The sequence below is a fragment of the Ochotona princeps genome, chromosome 7 (genome assembly GCF_030435755.1).
Source record: "Ochotona princeps isolate mOchPri1 chromosome 7, mOchPri1.hap1, whole genome shotgun sequence".
Classification (NCBI taxonomy): domain Eukaryota; kingdom Metazoa; phylum Chordata; class Mammalia; order Lagomorpha; family Ochotonidae; genus Ochotona; species Ochotona princeps.
In genome coordinates, this window is record NC_080838.1 from 34,949,768 (window position 1) to 34,972,078 (window position 22,311).

The following is a 22,311-nucleotide window of genomic DNA, read 5'->3' on the forward strand; positions in this document are numbered from 1 at the left end:
CTGATTACGGGTGTGGAACCCAAAAACTCCTAGCTGCTAGACCAAACACTTGACCCGGAAGAATAATTTTTTTTTAAGTGAGGGAATTACTGACATATTACCAAAAATGTCATGCATTTCATAGTAAGAATTATATAATATTTTAAATGATGACTATTTTGCTTTGCTTTATATTTAAGTATCCGTGCCTAGTTCAACTTAACATTTTCTCATTATAGAATCCTAATGTAAACACTATTCCAGAAATGATTAACTGACAAACAAATGCAAATCTTGGATACACATTATCAATTTTCTTAATAGTCTGGAGAACAATTTAGAGCCTTTTGTGTCTTCTTTTCCCCTTTAATATTAATTCTCAGTTGTAGTCTCCAAAGCAGGAGAAGATAAACTGTAAACCTCACAACTGTTCATGTTATTTCCACATATGAGTGATTCTAAGAAAATGGGGAAGAAAACTATTTAAATTAGCAGTGAAACAAATTTGTTTCTTATTCCTATTCCTCATTTTTAATGCACATTTAAAAATAATAAATACAGTTATGAAATGCCATTGATTTGTGTTTACTTCAGCAGTATTTTTATATTTTAAGAAAAAATCAAGTAGGTAACAGGAGAAGAGTGATTGGAGAAGCTTTAAAACTGTGGGCTAAACGATACAAAATAGTTCAAATTACAAGCTCTGTCTTAGATAGAAATGGTTTGAAATATCAAATGAGTTCTGCTTTAGAAAAATCTTAGAAGAGAGCTATAAAGAGATGTAGATCTTATTCCCGATTTCGTATCTGCTGAGGGTCTGTTTTCAGCATGCGATTGACATGTTACAACTGTTACTAATTTTTGCACTTTTATTAGAGCAGAGCATGCAGCTCTAAATAAGCAACTGCTATTTTGGCAGGAGCTGTATATTTTCAAGTAAAATGTGCCCTGACATCAAAATGTTATGATAATGGCTTTTCAGAGATTCAGAAATGTTGGACAATAAATATAGCTAGCTATCTCTAGCTGCTATTGCCCCAAAGCCTTTAACAATAAAATTGTTCTTATAATAAATTGTAAATTTCTTTGTCCCAGACACAGCTCTTCTTGCTAATGTGTGTAATTCTGTTGGAGGGCAGTCATTGTTATTCCTGCGTAATGGAGAGTCTAATAGAGTATCTTAGAGCTTGGATGTTACAGCACCTGTTGTGGCATGTAGACTACAGGAAGCTACATATTCATAAATCAAACCAAGAAAACAGTTCTTCCCTATAGTCACCATAAGCTTTGTTCAAAGAGATTTTTGTGATGAACATGGTAAAAACTAGTTTGTGTCTATTTCATGACTATGTATTCAGCCCATATCCCACCTCTTCTTTTCTGCAAAAAAAAAAAATTCATACCCTGCTCAGACTTCTATCAGCAAGCACAAAAGAAGTTTGCTTTGGCTCAATGTAAATACAAGAAATTATTTATCTATCCTGAAAATAATTTTCAAATCCTTCGGAAAGCAAGAATTTTTCATAATGCCTTTGTAAGTAATAAGAAATCTCATATGTGCCATTTGAGAGACATACCTAACGAGATATATGATAGCAAGACCAAAGACCAACCATATTTTTGGAAAGCTAATTTTCACATGCTCAGTTGAAAGGAGTTCTTGTCATTAGAGTGGCAGACTTGCCAACTGTTCTAGATGGCTTTTCTCATCGCTGGATCAGCCCCATGTTACGGGGTATAATTCTGAGGTACTGTCTGCTACTTAAGCTGGGCACCATGTATGGGGCCTTACCCAAATCATGGATTCAGCACTCCAGCCTTTTCGAATAAACAGAACACAAATGAAGAATTCACCTGTCCTCCAAAAATATGTTCAAAACCATTCTTAATATGTTTTTAAAACGACTGAAATCACAGGCTACAGTTTTTTGGAAGAAATTCCTGTCTTAAGGAAAAAACTCTATGTTGACAGCTTTTCTTAAAACATTAAAGCACACTTCCTTTGTTAGTTACTTATTTAAAATAAGTACTTGAATTTTGAGGGCTCAGAAAAGTGCAGAATTTCCTAGCTTGCATTTACCGTGAGGGCAGTGAGTATGAACATGACTAAAGACCAAAAGTCTGACCTTGAAAGAATTCAAGCTCAATTTTAAAATCAGAAGTCATGGAAGGTTTTGGGTAAGCCTGTGAATCTCTGGGCACCTGTCCAAAATGAACCTCCAAGTCTTTTGAAGTCTACCCATCACTAATATACACAGTACAGTCTAATCCAGCTGTCTGCCCCTTTTCCTGTTTCCTTTTCTGTTTCTACAGTCTGTCTTGAGGTACCCATAGCTACATACTGTGGGAGATGTTTAGTAGAATTAATTTTCCCTCTTGGAAATGTTCCCACACAGTGAATCCAAGGTAGAGTTTGGGGGTGGTGGTTGGCAGAACAGGTAATACTTTAGTCATTCGTCTTTTTGGTTGGCATACATTTACACAAAAATAATTTCCATTCAACTTTCAAAAGACAAAGTATTACAGCATTCAGAAATAACAATATCTTGGCAAAATTTGTTTGCTATTTCAATAAGAGATCATACAAATTTAAAGAACAGTGTTCACTTATAAATGAAAGTAAATAAAATATAATTTTGGAAAATCATATTAGCAATGTTTTAGTCACACAAGACTTCTTAATTTAGACCACTACAGTTTGTGGGTGGGTCGTCACTAGAGTCCTCAATTTGTTTTGCATTCTACATTTAAAAGTTAGGCTAGTGACATTAGCACTTTAATGCGTATTTTAAAATTCTTTGGAATTATTTTTTGGCTGCAGATAGATTTGAGACAAAAATAGAAACATTAAAATTATAGAAAGTAAAATATAGCTTCTAAGAGTTGTGAAATAAACCTTTGAAAACTTCATATTGTGGTTAGAAGAAATCTCAAGTAATAAAACACTTAAAATACCTTTTCTTTTTCTAGAGACTCTCCTTTCTTGGTCATCATGTACTGCTCATAATTGGACATTCCTTCTATTATCCATTCTTTGAACTATCTCTGAAACGGAAATTCTTTAAATAGAGCTGAACATGTTTTCCAGTTACAGACTAAATTTTTAAATTTTTACATTTTTTATCACAGGATCTCACTCAAATTAACTGAACGCACATTCAAGCCCAGAGCACTCAAGTCTATCATTGCTGAGTCTCATGTAATAATGCTTCATTTTATGAAATAAGGTTGACAAGTTAGAGGAAGCAAGACCATGCGGGGGAGGGGTGGGGTGGAAGGGGACAGAGACCTGAAAATCTGGTCAAGAAAATATAGAAGCTTTTGCCTTTTTTTGCTGTTTGCCATTCTGTTCTTATTTCTCACTTTCTTGGTAATTTACAGCAGCAAAGTATTGAATACATTTTGTGGACAGATTAGCATAGCAATGTCATTGAGCAGCATCGATTGGAAAACGGGTTATCAAACAGTGATAATTTATGAATCTGGACTCTCAGCTCTGTCCTATATCTCTGTATATCTCTGTATCTCTATCTCTCTCTCTATCTCTCTCTCTATCTCTATCTCTATCTCTATCTCTATCTCTATCTCTATCTCTATCTCTATCTCTATCTCTATCTCTATCCAACCCAACCACTTTTTGGGTTTGTTGGGAGAATGAGATGAAAACCTGCTTGTTAAGCAATGTGCAAGATTCAGTTCCATTTACAACTTTAATAGGGACTTGTGGGAAGACTGAAGGTGATCTGAAAATTCGCAAGAGACTGAAGAACAAAGAACACAAACAGTTCCTGAGGATGAAGGTGAAGGGCTCCTTGGTGCATGAGGCTGTAGCATTCATGATGAAGTGTTACTGGAAGAGTGATAGACGAATGCACCAGGATGGAGACTCCAGACAGGGACACTTTCATAAATGGAGGCCTGAACAGAATAGTCTCAATGTGGGCTATTTTTGATTAACTACTCAAAAATGACACTAGCATGGTCATTTAGGCACACAAGAGGAAAATGCCTGTAAAGTTTTAGGTGAATTAAGTTTCTTAATGTGAAAAACAGAAATTTAAATCCTTCAGAAGAAATATGGAAGAAAATATAACATAAAGGCAGGAGTATTACTTAATACCAAAAATATTTTAAATAGGTTGATTTATTTCATTGTATTACATGCCTTTTTGTATATCAAAGTATTCCATTGAAGCAGAAAGGCAAAAGCAAAATTCTCACATGACACAAAATAATATAGCAAAGAAACCACCACCCCCAAATAACAGATTAAAAACACCCTTGAATACAGGAAGTGTAGCTGAAACAATGTTATTTCCTATCTATCTAGTTGGGAAGAAGGTAAGACTGGAAAACACTGAACGTTGGTGAGAAGGTGAAGGAATGGGAGACTCTGTACACTGCTTGCATGACTGCGATTTGGCACAATAACTTTAGAGACTGGTTTTGCGTTCCAGTAAATTGGAGTGTGCATCTATGAAAGTTAAAAATTGAGGTGATGATTAGAGAGAAAAAGAAATACTCTACTCTAGCTTTTACATAAAAGCCAGTCCACAGTGATTTTTTTTCCAGTATTGTTCAACATGGGGAACAAAATAGAGTATCTTAAATATGCATCAGGGATCACTAAATAAAACGTGACGTAATGATGCAAAACAATCCTATAAAAGAACTCAGATATATGGCTTAGAGGTACATGGCTCCACAGGGATCAATCTGGAGAACCTAATGAAAAGTCAACATGTAAGCTGTAAAATTGGAATATAACATTTTCTCACTAAGTTAGCAAAACCCTTTGTATGTATTGCAAAAAGTTTATAATAAATATAGACAATAAAAGCTGTGATTGCATACTGTATATGACAAGTTTAAGATATTACTTTTATTCACTTTATATAAGAAAAACATGGGATTGTGTTCTGAGTAAAATTGAAAAGGTCTTTAACTATTTTTACCAGAATGTCTTTAAAAGATCCAAGTGTGACTACATATTAAGGATTTTTTACTTTTATTTACATGCATTTTCATTTGTTAAGAGTGAATATTAAAATTATGCAAACTGGCAATCAAATTACGTGTACGTCATTTGATCAGCCTTCCAGCAGTATGATTCTGGGTGGCAGGGGGATGTTTGGGAACACATTTTAAGCACCTGTTTCTGCCGAAGTCAGTAGCCATTGCCAGGTGGAAACAGCCTTCTGTTCCCTGACTTCCAGTCCTTCTCTGGTGCCACCTAATGTTAGAGCTTACAATCCCAACTCTCCAGTCATAAAACAGAATGGGAGGATGGTTTGAATACTCAGGACCATGCACTTTCTCAATATTACCCCCACTTCTTCTTGGGACTCTATTGCAGGCATTTCTATTTCCAGTACTATATAAACCCACGTCCAGTAACAAATTCTGCTTTTCTTCATGTTTAGGATTTTAACCAATTTCATTCCCCCACACAGAAACTTTGACAAATGTCTATGAACCTCAACTCTTAAGGTCCATGTGAAAGATCGCAAGAGGGCTACCTCACAGATCTTCATCTTGTGAATGTCCATATTTCCGAGTTGGTGTCCAAAGAGCAATCCAGGCTCACTGTTGACCTTTTTGTTCCCTGAACATCTGTCCATTGCTATACTTTCACCTCTAGCTCTAGGCTTTCTAATTAACTTTTAATTTAAACTTTTCAGTTATATTTATTTATTTATCTGAAAACTTAATTACAAAGAAAGGAGAAATGTGCGCGCACACACACAGCACAGAGAGAAGGAAAGAATATGCTGTTTGGTGGTCCACCCTCTAAATGGCTGCGACTGCTCCGGTTGGACCAAGCTGGAGATGGGATCCTGAAACTCTAGCTGGATCTCGCAGGTGGGTGGTAGTTGTTTAAGCATTTGGATTATTTTTCACAATTTTGTCAAGAACATTAGCAGTGAGGCTGAAGTGCGGCAGCTGGGATTTGACCCAGCATCCACTTGGGATGCTGGTATTGCAGGCTAAAGCCCAACCTCCTGTGACACACTGTGGCACCCATCCCGTAACATTCTATCAAGGTTTCTTTGCATTTACTGTTAACTCTACATGCCTTAAATCCAAATAGCAAGCAGTAATTATTGCTGTAATTATCTTTTGCTCCCCTCTCATCCAACCAGCCTAATGCTCGTGTTGTGGATACTTTGCAGTAGTATTTCTGAGTTAACACTGAGATCTTGACTTTACTCCCATACCAGAAATGTTACTGGGCCATCCTAGAGCCTTGTCTGCTATGGTGCAAGTTTGAAAAGCACAGCATGTACTTTGTAATCTCCACATCCTCATGTCTCCCCATAGTGGTCTCTCTTGATGTGCTGGATTGTTCTTGTTGAAGATTAAAGATGATATCACAATTTTAAATTAAATAAAACTTTTCAGTCTTTATCAATCATGGTTCTCATATTGAACACTGCTGGATTTTCACATCTTCCAGCTCCACCCATGGTTTGCTGCTATGCTAGTATTTTCTTCAGATCTTCCGCCTACATTTTGAGCATCCTTCTCAATGCAATTTCCAAAACTTTAGCTTGCAACTTACATCTTAAATACTAACATTTTAATGGCTTATTCTTATTTTATATGCTTACCTACTAAGTGAAAGTTCATGTAGTTTCCCTGACTACAAATACACAATGATTCCTAATCCAACTTTTCTAGCTCCATCACTACTAATACCACAATATAATGAACATACAGCCTGCTGTCTTTGCACAGAGCTATGCTGTGTAGTCTATATTGCTGTCTACTCAGTTTATTTGGATAGTATATAAAATTCCAGCTTTTCTCTCTTCTTCATCTTGCATATGTAAATGGTAGTAAGAGTTACAGAATCTGTTTTCCGAAAACATTTTTGATAAGAGCCTTTTCCTAAAGTCCTTGGGCCTTCTGTTAGTTTGTAGCTGCATTGCAGCAAGTTCCTTGTATGTCACATCCTTGCTTCCCTCCAGCTTCTCCTTCAATACATCTTCGACACTCACAAGAAGAAATGTTTTAGAAATGGGGATTCTGGGCCTGGCATGATAACCTAGAAGCTAAAGTCTTCACTTTGCATGTTCTGAGATTCTATGTGGGCTCCAGTTCTAATCCCGGCGGCCTGCTTCCCATCCAGCTCCCCGAATGTGGCCTGGGAAAGCAGTTGAGGGCGGCCAAAAACCTTGGGACCCTGCACCTGTGTGGGAGATGCGGAAGAGGCTCCTGGCTCCTGGCTTCGGATCAGGACCAGTTCCAGAGGTTCTTTCTGTATATCCGACTTTCCAATTAAAGAAAAAAAAAAAGGAGATTCTAATCTTCTGGTCTTTCTGTTTGGTATTTTCTCACAGTTCTCTACTCACTGTGGAATGAATATCTCCCTGGGGACTGACCACCACCTCATTTGCCTTTCTCCCTCACACAGGGTCCACATTGCTGTGCTTCTGAAGTTGTTGTCAAATCCTATTGAATTTTCACATTTTCACATTTCTGCATAAGCTAGTTCCCTTATCTGGAATAACTCCTACCTCTTCCACTCCATTCTTTGGAAAATTTCAACTTTTGCTTCTCAGCTTGCAAGTCTCAGTCTAAACCTTTTTCACTCTGTGAAGCTATCAGGAACCATGTGGAATAATGAGAACAGGGGCCTTTTTGACGTAAGCCATGCACAGGGTTTGAACCTGGCTTTGCCCTGATATAGCTGCATACGTAACCTTGGTGAGACTTTAAAGTTTGATGATAATACAAATCTTACAGATTTATTAGGTGGTATCATATGAGATAAATGATAGAAGAGGTAAATGACATGAAATATTTTGCCCAGTGCCAGGCACATGGTAGATATTTAAAAAAATGATTGTTGCCATTATTTGCTCTGCCAGTATTAATGGTACAACTGATACTGATAAGTTAACTTCCAAGTAGTCTTGTGCGGAATTGAATACTTTCCCCTATAGATTCTACAGTGATCCACATGCCCGTCTGTATGTTGTACATGAGACTATGAATTCCTACAGAACAGTGTTCTCCCTGTTATGAATTGATTTAAAAATGGAAAGCCTCATTGCTGAGAGAATTTGAAGGGAGATATATAAAAACAAGCGAAGTGCTCTGATGTTAAAATCATAACAAAAGGAACACATGAAGAAGAAAATAAAGCCAGAGTAAACTAGTGTATAAGAATGTGTGCTATTTAGTCTTTTGCAGTTCCCAGCGTAGATAATAATAGATTTATTTGCTTATATGTCTCCTGGTCGCCGTGGCAAAAAGGTAAGCAAAATTTATAACATCTTCTGAAGTACAAATCAACTAATAACTGCAGTTATCTGTAGCAATATGCACACTATTCCTGGAAATGCGGATTCTAGGAGTTTATTTGCTGTATCCGTCACAAACAGACATTGTGATGTATTGTGAATGCTTTTTATTGAAGTTGCAGCTCTTCGATTTTAATGGGAAAACAAGCATTACAGATATAGGTATGTTTCCTCTCCTCCTTCTCCTTACTGTCAGATGAGGCAATCACTATGTAGGCATGATTCTCTTGCCTCTTCCATGTAGTACATAGGTGTAAATTGTCATCACTTTCCTAACTCTTCTCTGGAAGATTCTCTAATCGTCTAAGGAAACCGCAGACAGAGCATGAAGGGCTAACTCAGCCAGCACGATGGACATAAACAAGAGAGTCTATGTGAAAGACAGTGCAATTTCAGATGGTCCGACTTAATCCAAGAAGGAGTATAGACACTAACATTTTTAAAAATGGATGGGAAGAGAGAAAAAATGGATGGGTAACATTTAAGTGTGATAATGCCTCAGGATGAAGAATGGGCATGGAGGAAGTGAACTATTGATTTAATGGCTGAAATAATGGATCAAAATGACAGCACTAATATGCCCATGTCATATTGCAATACATATTCCTAATATTGTCTTTTTATAAAGAAGAGATATTTACCTTTTAAAAATTTCTCTTTGTCTATTATGTTAAACATTTTTATCCCCACCCATATAACGGAGAACATGAGGTATTTGCCTTTCTGTGTCTGATTTATTTTGATGACCCCCTTTTCGATCCATTTTTCTCCTTTGATACTTTCCACATCAAAGGAGAAAGAGAAGCGGTTGGGTGAGGTGCCAGGTCTGAGGGACTAAAGAGCTGAGAAAGAGGTTCTAATCAAATCATATTATCATAGTGGCCAGGATTGTGGTCCAACTGATCAAGCTACTGTTTGCAATGCCCCATCTCATATTGGAGGGTTGTTTGATTCCCAGTTGTTCCACTTCTGATATAGCTTCCTGCTGCTACACCTGGGAAAGCAATAAACAACAACAACAACAAAAACTGCCTAAGGAGTTGGGCCCAGGCCATCCACATGAGAGACATGGATGGAGTTCCAGATCCTGGCCTCAACCTGGGTAATCTCTCTTGTTGTGGCCATTCATTGATTGAACCAGTGGGTTAAATATCTCTCTTGCTCTTTGTTTTAAATAAGTATTAAAATTTTTATAGTAACAAAAACTTTATTGTACAGACAATTAGCAAGGATCTAGGTTCTCATTTCTTTCCTTCAATTTTCTGATAATTCTGGTATGATCTGCTAAAATTTTTCCCAAGTCAGTTCTGCAGAAAATATAAATGTTTAAGGAATACAGATAACATATCTAAATTTACTATTAGACCAAGGGAAAAATTGTCAATAAAATACACCAGAAGGTTTTTAAAACTAAGGAAGGTGATGATTATAATATCTTCAAAATGAGTGCAACGTTGACTCCAAAGAGCATTTATTTGCTAGGTTTATCTAAAGCATAATTTATTCTGAATTGAGGTAGTTATTAAATACCAAAGTAACAGTGCTTCACACGCACATGAAATCGACATTTCAACAGTCAAAAACAACATAAATCTTCATGTCTGAAGATTGATACCACCTTTAGTAATATTCTCTGGGAAAAATCTCAGATGCAAGTACTTGCAGCACATTCATGGAGATCATAATTTACTTATCATGGAACTGCAGGATAATGCAAATGTGAATGTTAACAAGGTGGTGGTTGTAATAATCTACTCTTTTGTTTTTAAGATTTATTTACTTTTATTGGAAAGGCAGATTTACAAAGAGAAGGGAAGTCAATGAGAAAAAGGTGTTTGTTGGTTCACTTCCCAAATGAATGCAACAATTAGAGCTTGAGTCAATCCAAAGCCAGGAGCTAGAGATTCCTCAGGGTCTCCCATTTGGGTGCAAGATCAGAAAGCTTTGGGCCATTCTCTACCACTTTCCCAGGCCACAAGGACAGAGCTGGATGGGAAGTGGAACAGCCAGGACCGAACCGGTGCCCATATAGTGTTGCACCAGGCCTGTGAGTTATCTTTTGCTATATTATATTATTTATTTCAAAGGTAGACAGACAAAAAAAGATATATAAGGACAGATTTCTTATCTGGTTCACTCCCTAAAAGTCTGCAGGGCTGGTTCAATCTGAAGTCAGGAGTTTAGAACTCAACATAAATAATTTATATAATGGCTTTTAATAATTATTGCTGTTATTTATTGGTTCATTAGTTCTGTAGAACCTACTTTTGAGAGTCCTTATTTTGCCTCACTGATGTTTACTTGGGGTAAAGAGTCCATGTTTCAGAATTTGTTTCTTCTCCCATTTCTAAACTACTTTTTCACAAGCCTTATGAGTTAAGTGAAGTTATCTACAGTAAAGGGAACACGAGACAGGAAATATTTAGGATTTTAATGCCCGTGAAAATGCCAACTGTCTCACTTGTACTACATTTCTTGAAGAAAGGATTATTGTAATGTGGCACCAGGGAGGATCTGTACCGGTCCATTGTGGAGTGGGCAGTCACTTTTGATGTTATGCCCATGTTATATAGAAAAGTCACAGCTTGTTCTAAGCTGCACTTAGGCTTTAAATCTCTCTTTTAAAGCTCTGTTTATTTTCATTAAACCTCCTCTTTTTTAACTCAGGTGTTGTATTTGTGTTTAGAAATGTATAACTTTGGCTTACTTGGCTATTTTCCGCTCATGCAGATTTTATGCTGGTAAATGTGCTCTAAAGGGCATCTGTATAATTATTTGTTTAATCTGGATGCTCAGTGCACTTTGTATGCTGTGCAGCACGGTGCCCAGCTCAGGTATTAATAGTGTTTTTTGATGAGTTGATGAGGCTGATATCGATGACAATGAAACAGAGATGAGAACAGAATGAGTAGAGTGCGGTTTAGTAGTAGAACAAAAGTCTTTTTCATCCTTACCTTATGTACTTTGCCAGAAAAGATAGTCTCATGCTTCTGAGAAATATAATTAATGTCAGTAGTATTTATAGCCGTAAACATACTCATTGCTACTTGCGTTTCAACTTAAAAATCAGGCATAAGCTTGATTTGAGAAGCTAGCTTTCTAGCTGTGCATTCTTTGAAGACAAAATAATGTTTCTGTACCATTTGGTTGGTTAAAATTTGAAATTATTATTTCTTTTGCTTCAAGGTTTATAAAGGATGACTAGCAATTATGTAGCTCTGTTTTCTTATCACCAACTCTCCATTAAACCAAAGAGAACATATGTCCTTTTTTGAAAATCTGTAACAAATGTTAGTTTCAGTCATTTCAACATATGCTTGCATTTTCCCAGACAATGTCCTTGATTTTATTGTTTTATGTATTGGTGCAGAGCTCATTAAAATATTTGTGTAGTTATTCATTTCAATATAATTTTTAAAATTAGCATTTGATGTTATCTTCAAAAGTGTGTGACTTATTATTCATTGCTATTTATGAGTACTTACAATGCTCTAAAATTTTCTTCTTGTATTACATTCTGTGATATAGGTATTCAAGCTCCCTTTTTGTAGATGAGGAAGTCAAGCCCATGAGATGTTAGGCAACAGCCTCCAGATCAGTGGTTGTAAAGTATTCAGAGGCCAAAGGATACTCTTATTCAGGGCTTTTCATTTCACACATTAGCTTTACAAGACTTAGTAACATTCACTCAAAACAAGAATCAGTCAAATCAGTATCTGAAATACAGTTCCCAACAAGTTTATAAATAACAGGCTTCTTAATCTTCTCAGTCTTAAAGCTATTATAGTGTATTGATCTGGTAGTGTGTCAGGTGAGTAAAGTTGCTGCTTTGGATGCCTGCATCTCATGGTGGAATACCTGTCTCCAGTCTTGGCTACTCCACACCTCCAATCGGTGTCCTGCTGGTGAACCTGGGTGGAAGCCGATCACAAATCATGTGCTCAGGTTTCTAATGCTTACAAGGGAGATTAAGAAAGAGTTACTTGCTCTTGGCTGTGGCCTGGCCCAACCCCAGCTGCTGTGAGTATAGGGAGTAAACCAGTAGATGAAAAATTGATCTTTGTCACACTCTCCATCTTTCTTTCTCCCTTGTTTCTTTGTCACTCTGTCCTTTGAATAAGTACATCTTTTGACAAATCATATTTTTAGCAGAACACTAATGCAGGTATAATTGGACAGAATATACTAAATAAAGTTTACTTTTCAGAGAAAAGTATCCTAAATCTTATTTGATAGAATATTCATTAGAATTAATCTCCTTTTACTATTAATGGTCCTTAACCGTCAACTGTGTTTCTCCTCTAACATTGGATGGGGCACGATGTTAGATAACAACTTATTTCAGAAAAAATGTAAATTAAAAGTTTTCTGAAGGAAAGAATTGTGTATAAAACGTCGTAGTCCTGTTTCTTGCCGTAGAGCTGCTTCAATTAGGATTTCTGGTTGTGGGGGCTAGGAGATATCCATTTCCACAACTTATCAAGGTGATACTTGCGCATGTTAAACTGAACAACTATTCAACTGACTTATGCCTCTGGAAAGAGTCTCAGATGTTTTTCATAACATCCAATGTTGACTACAAACGTTTACTGAACCATTGGCATGAATTCTCAGACCCCAGTGAATCTTTGGGTCAGAACAACTGAATAGCACTATTGTTCTAGGCCGGACTGAGGTTAATGAGCTGTTTTGAGCTTCATAACAGACAGCATCTAAAGAGCCCTGTGGGTATGGTGGAAGTTGGGATTTGGGAGTCAGCATTTCTAACGCAGTTAGCTTGTCCTGACCTCCAACCAGATGTAGTTTGGTTCATCCCTTACTCCCATTCAGATAAGAAGGCATTAGAATGTTTTAGACTATGCAAAATCACCTTTGAAAAGGGATATAGCTTGTTCTCTAAGAAATGGGAGTGAAGACATTGAAGTTTTGGTGGTTATATAGACTATATTTGTCTTTCAACTTCTTGCCAGCCACACCAGATGTTTGTGCACATCTATGCTCACACTGTCTCTTCTGAAAAGGGAAGAAGTAGTCTCCACTCGCACTGTTCCCTCTGTACCCTGCATTCCTGTGATTTTAGCCACAAACTGACTATCCTCATACAGTGGATAAACCATTCTTCTTATTGATTCCCCTCATTCTCAACTCACATAATATTTTTCAATCATTTTGCTCTATCAGTATCCTCTATAGTTTCCTCTTCTTAATGATGCCAAAAAGTGCATTATCAGTAGACATATTTCCATTTCTTCTTAGCCCAATATAATCTGTTTTCAAGGTCCCCATGGCTTTGAATGAAACTATTTTGCTAATCACCAAAGGTCTCTTTAGGCTAAACCCAATAGGCCCTTAGCAGCTTTTACCTCGTTTGTTTTCTCAGCAATATGCAATGTAGTTGATCACTTCATCTATCCTGAAATACTTCATCTGACATCGAGGAAACACACATTTGGCTGTCTTGCGTTTGCCACTCTTCCCTTCATTCCATATTCCTTCTTCCACATATTTCTGCCCTTTGAGTGCTACAAGATCTTATTATCATCTAGTCCTTCCAGTGTACGCTTGGATGCCTTGAAGATGGTTGTTGTTCTAGTCCCTTTGGCAACACCACTCTGTGCTCTGGTTCTCCACATCTACATCCAGTTTCTTGTTTCTCAAGTCTGGGAAGGTTGCTCTTCCTTGTCACTTTCCCCCAAAACTCCTTATATGACACTTTTTCACTGTACTTTAATTACCGTTTGTCTAAATTCCTTAGTTGAGTATCAGTCACATAAGGGAAATGTATGTGTCAATTGTTCGTACTGATTTATTTCCAGAGTCTCTTAATGTACAGCAATAATTGGCATAGGGATCATGTAGGAGCATAATTAATATTTATTACATAAATGAATGGAAATAGAGATATGCATTTCTACATGCATTTGAACATGCACTTGCATGCATGCACATTGGCCATGAACACTGTAGGAGCTCTAGTTAAACACACGACAGCATTTCATCTTTAGGGTCTCATTTTTAATTAGAGAGATTCTTGATTCAGAGGGAGGGGCAGCCAGTTGTTCAGCTGGGATGTGTGGGTTTATGCTGACAAGAATTGAAAGATTAGAAGGATCGTTATATTATGGAATTTCATAAAAAGATAAAGAAAAAGTTTAGATTTCCTTTTTTTTAGTAATAGAAAGTCACAAACAGGTTGGATTTTATACTTCCTCCTTGTGATGATATAAAGTGTAAAATTATTAATTCAATTTACTTTTCTCTTTAACATATCTTTGAATGTAGTGAATTTTGGGTAATACTTGAGCACACATATTAACAGTGCATAACTTAGAGCTTTCTATGCAACAGTCTGTTTTTTGGTCGAAATGATTGTCTTAAGCAGTTTGTTGTTTACTACTTCAAAAATTTCAATTAAACAATTGCTCTTTGTGTCTAATCATTGCATATATATCGATAAAATACTTAGTTTGTTCAAGCTCATAATTACGTAGTAGTATACTGTCACAGAACTGAATTAATATGAAACTCTCCATTCCTGAGAATAGGGAATTTTTGAATGAGAATAGCTCTAATTCTTACTGCTGTGAATCACTGCAAACATTCTCCTTCTGTGTCTTAAATGCATAATTATTTCTTGTCACTTATCTAAAGGTTTCTAGTAGACATTGAAGCCCAGTTGAAGTAAGTTTGTAACATTTATATGACAACAGAGTGATTGGATAAACTTCGATATACCGTTAAACATGACCTATATATACGAATATATATATATATATAAACTATATATATGAATATATATATTGTAAATGTAATTTAAAAAGCACAAGTTTCACCTCTACATTTTTTAGAGTTTGTTGATGTTGATGTCATATTTTTTTTATTGTTAATTATTTTGCATTATGTGACAGTTTCATAGGCTCTGGGAATCCCCCCCTCCCTCCCCCTCCCCTCCCCCCGGTGGATTCCTCCACCTTGATGCAGTATTACAGTTCAAATTCAATCAAGATTCTTTCATTGCAAACATATACCAAGCATAGAGTCCAGCTACTTATTGTCCAGATTGGTTGAACAGTTTCTTGGGGAGACCTTTTCTGGTCTGAAGTTTGAGCTGGCAGAATATCATCACAGTCAATTAAGAGTCCCAATATAACAGATGTTGATGTCATATTAATGAGAAATAACCTCAAGCTCCATTTGAGGACAGCTATTCCCCTTAAAATTGTCTATATTCTGTTTCCAAGAGTAATCTTCTGAAGTCTTCAGGCTTTCAAGTCCATGGTCCCTTATCTGCATTCGTAGAAGATTTAATTCTGTATTTTCAAGAAATTCAGTGCAAATACTCTTGTGGGGATCTTGTAAGAAAATTAAATAATGTGCTTCTTGAGGCACTGGCTTCTGAATACTCCTCACAGCAGTTCCAGTCAGTGTTAGCACAGAGAAAGGACTACAAACACACCAGCAAAGTGAAAATGCATTTTTTTACTTCCATAAATCATTCCCATCTCCTGTCCCAGTCCTGTAATAATCAGCAATGGGAAGAAGAGTAGGCAAAGGGACACACTGCGAAGCTGTCACCACTCTCCCCAGAACCGTTGCTCTGTCCCACGTGAGAACAGGGGGAGACAACTTGAACTGGATGTTAAAGTTTGAAACTGAGTTCTTTTAAAATTGAAATATCTTAAATAAGTATTCTGGAAATACATGGAACTCTGCTAGCGGGTACTGGAAATACAGTAAGAGATTACAGAAAGCATCCTAAAGGCAATGGTGAAAGTAAAAGAGACTGAACTTCATCCTGTTCAGTTCATTTAATCTGTTCACACGAATGCTTACGTCTGATGTATTTGCATTACCTTGGAGATTATATAACTGAAAATTCAATTTTCACATCGTTGTAATTCTCTTCTTGTTGCGGATCTTTTGCATGCTTCCCCCCTGCTTTCTTTTACTCTCCTTCCCACCCACCCCGCGATTTTTATTCTTTTACCCTAAATGAGATCAAAGTCTATGCTAAAAAGAAAGAATATATCAGAGCAGGGGAGAGACATAATCTTTGACTCCACAGATCCACAATCTAGTGTCAGAATTTACGCATTTAGTGGCTTTAAACCAAGGTTGAGTTAACAGATGGAGCATGTTATGAAGAACTCTGGGAAAGAATGGTCCATGCAGAGGAGAAAATGAGTATAAGGACTCCTCAGAAAGCTATAATCAACAGGCTTGCGGAAGATCAGAAGCCTAAAGATGTTAAGAGAGCGTGATAGAAAACAGTATTAGGAAAGTGGCTGGGTGGAGCCAGATGATGTATGGTTTTGGGCCTTTAGATTTTAAGTGTGGTAGGAAGCCACTGCATGATTTTGATCAAGTAGGTTATGTGATTTAATTTCAATTCTAAATACAGACATTCAGTAAGAAGATAAGTATGGAAGCCAGAAGACATATTAGGCAGTTATATAGTGGTCCAGGCAAGAGAATACTTGCTGAAAAGATATGTATAAAGTGAGGTATGAATGGATTCTCATCAAGTTTGAAGATGGAGCTGAGAAGTTGATCATGGAATAGATGCAAAGCATGAATAAAAGAAGAACGTTAAAGGTTATCCCAGGTTGGTTGGTTTGTTGCTACTTTGTTTTGGTTTTTAAGATAATTGGTGGAGCCTAAGCATCACTTACTCTAATGAAATTGTCAATTTATAGCAGGTATTCAGTCATGGGATTAGAGTTCAGCACATAGGTAATGTAGATATAGAGAAGTCAAATAAATGAGGTTTAGTTTGTTGTAGCAGGTAGAAGTTTCCAGCAGTGCAGGCTGACAGGGTGTGTCCAGGGATACCCCAGAAGTTGAAGAAAATGCCTCAAAAGGGTGAACATAGTTTGTTGATAAATGTCACCAAGATATGAAATTAGACAATGACTGAGAACTAAATATTATTGGATTTATTGGTAAGCATGGATTTTGACAAAGAGGTTCTAGCAGAGTGGTGGAACTGAAAGATTGAATAGAATTGGTTAAACATATAGCTGGAGATGGGAAGCAGAGAGAATATATTCCTGTACAGTAGAGTTGCTGTAGCGAGGAAGAGACAAAGGGATGGTAGCTGCAGAATGAGCAGTCAACAGGGGGATGTTTTTCAGTAGGTGTTGTTATAGAAGGTTTGTGTATGGCTGAGCGTGATCCTATAAATTGCGGGGAAGTAATGATCTGGGGTCGAAAGGGACAATTACTGCAAAAAAAGCTGGTGACAAAATGAAAAGAGCTAACAATTTTAACAGGTTGGTCTTTGCTAAAAGTAATTACATCATTTGTGTCCTTAGTGGTTAGAAAGAATAATGCCAACCCTATGTATCTGCTCTTGAGGGAATGAAGCCCACAGGAAAGTTCCTTGTAGATGAGAAATGTCTAGAATACAAAAACTGGGTTTGGCTGACACATTTTGACTGAGTGAGATGGTCACTGATGCCACATCTAACTGCCCTATTGGCATTTGTGGTTTAGAGGCTGCTGGGGGAGGGTAGCAGAGGCTGCACTCCTCTCTATGTATTTGAAAACATAACTGTTATGTAGTAAAAACCAGCAATATATATTGGAACACTTTTGATTTGCCCAACATTGATTCAGGCATTGAGAATATAGGGATGAAGGAGACACAGTCACAAATAACGAATTAGAAGATGAACAAGCGAATGGGACATTTTCTGATCACCTTTGTCGTAAAAGGACACAGAGAAATACAGTGAAAACTGTGCTCTCGTTCCTCTGGAGCCAAAATGTGTTATGTATGCGACTTATGTGCCCAGACGTGCAGAAAGCGACAGCAGTTCTTTCTCATCCTCACAGACTTGTGAGCTAGATGGAGCAAGACAGAAATGATTCCTGTTTTTCAGATGAGGAGTGGCAGCGTCAGAGTTGGGCACCAAGTCACACAGGAATGATCTAAATACAGATGTTTTTTTTTGTTGCCAGTTAATTGCATTGCTTTTTTTCACAATTAGGAAACTGTGCATGTAATATATTAGATGTGTTTACCATTTATTACAAAATCATCAGGTGTATTAAAAAACATACAGGAGTTAACATCTTTTAATTTTCAAGAAGACCCAGGAAAAATAGATCTGCACTTAAAAAATACAGGAGTTGCTAGTTTATAGTTGCTGGGAACTATATATTTTGGGGAAAATATAATCATTGTGCATTGACGAGTCTTCTATAATGACATTCTTGGATTATGTTAAAGTATGTGTTTTAACTACATGTTTTAAGTAAAATGATTTTATTTTACTATTTCTATAAACATTCACATTTGGTGAGGGAAAGCCATTTATAAAAACAGTTTTTAAAGAGACTACACTGAGAGATTTTCCTAAACAGAGATAAATATTTTAAACTAATACCCACTAAAATTTCACTTTGGAAACGTGAAACCATTTGAGGAATATAAATGTGCTATTTAAGGCTGTCTGCTAAGCAACTCTAAAGACACGGATTCCTTGTTAACTAAATGCTAAAGCAATGGATAAAAAGTATTATTGCTTTAATGCCCTTTTTTTTCCCTGTGCACTTAAACTAGACAACAATGTGAATCTGAAAGACAATTTTATCTTTTAAGCCCCTGAAAATTTGAGTCATTGGCATTTGTGCTCTAATTAGATGTCATAGAATTTTGAAATTTATTTTCTAAACATGCTGATCTTGGTATAATTAAAGAAAATGTTAACCATGAAACTATACTATTTCAGAAAAGATCACTGTGAAATAGTCTGGCTGCCCGTTTCTTTCCAGTTTTGCAGATGTAAGCTGTGGGTTTCTAAATACTTTGACAGATGTAAAATGTATAGTGTTTATGAGGATGGAGAACATTACAGTAATTTTATGAACACGAAGCAAGCGAGAATCAAGAATCAAGTGGTGTAATACTGGCTTTTATTTTGGGGTCCCAGACTTCTGGTAATCTCATGCATAAACTCTGGGGAAGTCAAATATCACAGGGAGTGTTGAAAATCTTTGTTTGAAAGTCTTTTTGTTCTTAACTGTCAGGGAATATAAAAAATCAGCTGTGGTCTTTTCAGAACTATCCAATTTCAAATGCCCTTTTATTCAGTGCTTTTAGTACCAGTTGCTTGACAATATATAGTGTCTGCATGTGAATGTTGCTGTGTGCTTAGTGTTGGTGCATTTTCTGGACATATGCCGTTATACAGTAGTTCCCCCAGTACAAATTTTGCACTGAATTTACTGTTTTGCATCTTTACAGATTGTAAGATATTTTTTTTTTTTTGTAGCAGAAACTGTCTTCCTCTATGAACCCTTTTTGAAACATATTTTGATAAAAATTCTAGTTACCAAAGGCATCATCTGTCTTAGGTGTGCTTTACTTGAGATTTTGTATTGGAGATTCTATTTGCTGTATACAAATTTATGCTGTGAAAAACAATTTCTCTGATTCGGTATCATTTATCATCTGAAAAGGAATTTTTATTGTTGCTTATAAGATGTGAATTTCAATATAAAGTCATCCTAAGACACTTTAAATGAAACTATATTTTAAAACATATGACCTTCCATCTTTTTGTGTTGATTCATATCAGTTTTTTTCTCTTGCAGGCACTGTAATGGACACTACATACACAACTATTTGACTTATTCCTTGCCATTCAAAAATGTCTACAGGATGTTTTACATATTTAGGAAAGAACATGCTTTTGCAGTGTGATCGAATAGAATATCCAATATTTGAAGCAGAAGATGTCTTTTCATTATATTTTATTTACTACATGATCTTAACTATATTAAAGGAGTGTCTAGATTAATAATTTAATAGATCAAGAACAAAAGAAAAATGTAGGCTTAACTCAAGATAAAAATTGATTTTCATAACTAAATTTAAAGCAACCACCTACCACATCTTCTTGGTTTAGCAAATACCTGTGAGACGAATATATAGTGTTAACTTGGTGCAAAGAGTGACTTTGAAGACAGTTCTAGGTTGAAGCAGTTGTGTGTTTTATTAACAGCAATCATGCAATTCTATGCAAGTCTAAGAAATTATGATTTTTTTTTAAGAAAAACACCACCCTATGTAGAATCACCAAGTCCAGATTTGTACAAAGAAAAACTAGTTCAGAGCTGAAACCGAGAGCTGATACGTTTCAAGGAGGACCAGCCGGCTGCACTTGTGAGCGGTGACAGATCTCAGTGAAATATAATCCTGATTAAAAATGCATGTGTGAAACCTCTTCGAATAAAGCTCTGTGTCCAACAGCATTTTTTGAGCTCCTACTTGGGAGAAGAAAGACTAATGTAGCTGTTCCTGTTCTAGCCTCTCCGTCATTTGCGGGCTATTTTCCATTTCTGAAATCATCTCTGTAACTTTTAACTAGGGTGAGTCGATCACTTTCTTTAAGTAAGCTCATTAATGCAAGTGATTTATAAAAATTCAGAAATTTAATGCACATGTCTCTACCCACACAGCCTTTTTGTAATCATGTCTAAGTGAGACATACACACTAAGCGGTGGAAAGTTGTTATTTGAGAAGCAACACCAATGACTGTGACACCTAGACCTCTACCACCTCTCGGTCATGTACAATAAAAAAAGGCTTGTACACAACTAATTCACACAGATTAGCAACTCTATTGTTATAACTCCATTCCTCACATAGGGCCAAAACTATGCTCAAGTACTGAACAATAAACAGTGTGTATATTAGCTGACTTCTTATATGGGGTCCAGACTTGAGACAAGTCAGGTACAAACCCTATGAGACTTTTCAAAGAGAGATGAATCGTTATGCTTCATCAGAAATGAAAACAACTCACCCCACTATGGAGAAATCTGAGCAAGCCAAGTTGCCTTGTGTTCCAGTTATTATGACTCTGTGTGATTTTTGATCCCACGATTATGGCCAAGAATGCCTAATTATGGCCATGTCCTTTGTTGAGATTTAAAAGATGATCATAAAACATGCAGCTATGCATTCCTTTAAAACTCTAGGAAATAATGAATTGAGGAGGAAGTCGATAGAATGACTCGAAGAGTAGGAGAATCAAATAATGTATCTGGAATTATACATGACTCTAGCTAATTGTTTGCCTGTGATATACACATACAGACATAGATGTGCACATAAGAACAGTAGGCATGCATGCATATTTTATGGAATAAATATATCAGAAAAATTTTCTGCATTTCTTCTCTAGGTTCCATAGTTTAATGATAGTTACAGCTTGTAAGACATCGTCGAATATTTATTTTCAAAGCTATTTACAAATATCTTTGTTCATGCCCCTGACCCACAGCTTTCTAATGTCTCCAACTCATCCATCCCCGCAAATCCAGCAACCACTCTTCCACTTTACGATTATTTGTAAGAGAAGAGTATTTTGTTTCATATCTTTTGGAAAAAAAATGATGATCCAAAGATTCCTACAAAATAAAACTGAGAGCGTTTTAAATGTATTTTTTCCAAGTAAAATGTAATTTTATGCATTCACATTTTTGTGAGGACGCATAGAAGTAATGGCCTGTTTAGGCTTCTTTGTTTTGCTTCCTTTTACATGCCTTAGTATAGTACATCGTGTCTATCTGATTCTGCAGTACTTCCTAGGAAGACATAAAAATTAACTCACAAATGCAACGCACTTAACATATTGGTGCCAGTTGTTTTTTCCTTGATCATATATTCATAAAAGCAGTTAAGGTCTTAGGAGTATTGATTATCAGCCACCAACCAAACAGGTTTGTCTCCTTTTCGGCCTCAGAACCAAAAATATTGTTGTTGAGTGTAAGTTGACATTTCTGTTTTACTTTAATCAATGAGAATGTGCTGAATACTCTTGATAATGCAAGTATATTTGCAGGTGTCAGTTTTAATTGGCATATTGTATTTGAGGGTCAAATATAAATTCAATATAAACTTATGTCTTGAATTTTGTGTTTTTCCTTAATATTTATTGATCTTTTCAATAACATTTTCTCTTCTTTATATTAGAGTTAATCTTATAAACAGTCTTCTTTAAACATTCA

At 36.3% G+C, this 22,311-nt stretch overlaps 1 long non-coding RNA gene across 1 annotated transcript; it reads right to left on the reverse strand.

The window, feature by feature from the left end:
* Positions 1-19,632: 19,632 nt before the first annotated feature.
* Positions 19,633-21,238, reverse strand: LOC131480792 (uncharacterized). Its single transcript, XR_009245818.1, has 3 exons — positions 21,105-21,238; positions 20,186-20,210; positions 19,633-19,746 (listed from the first exon to the last, which is right to left on the reverse strand). It is a non-coding gene; the product is annotated as an uncharacterized LOC131480792 (long non-coding RNA).
* Between the last annotated feature and the right edge of the window lie 1,073 nt (positions 21,239-22,311).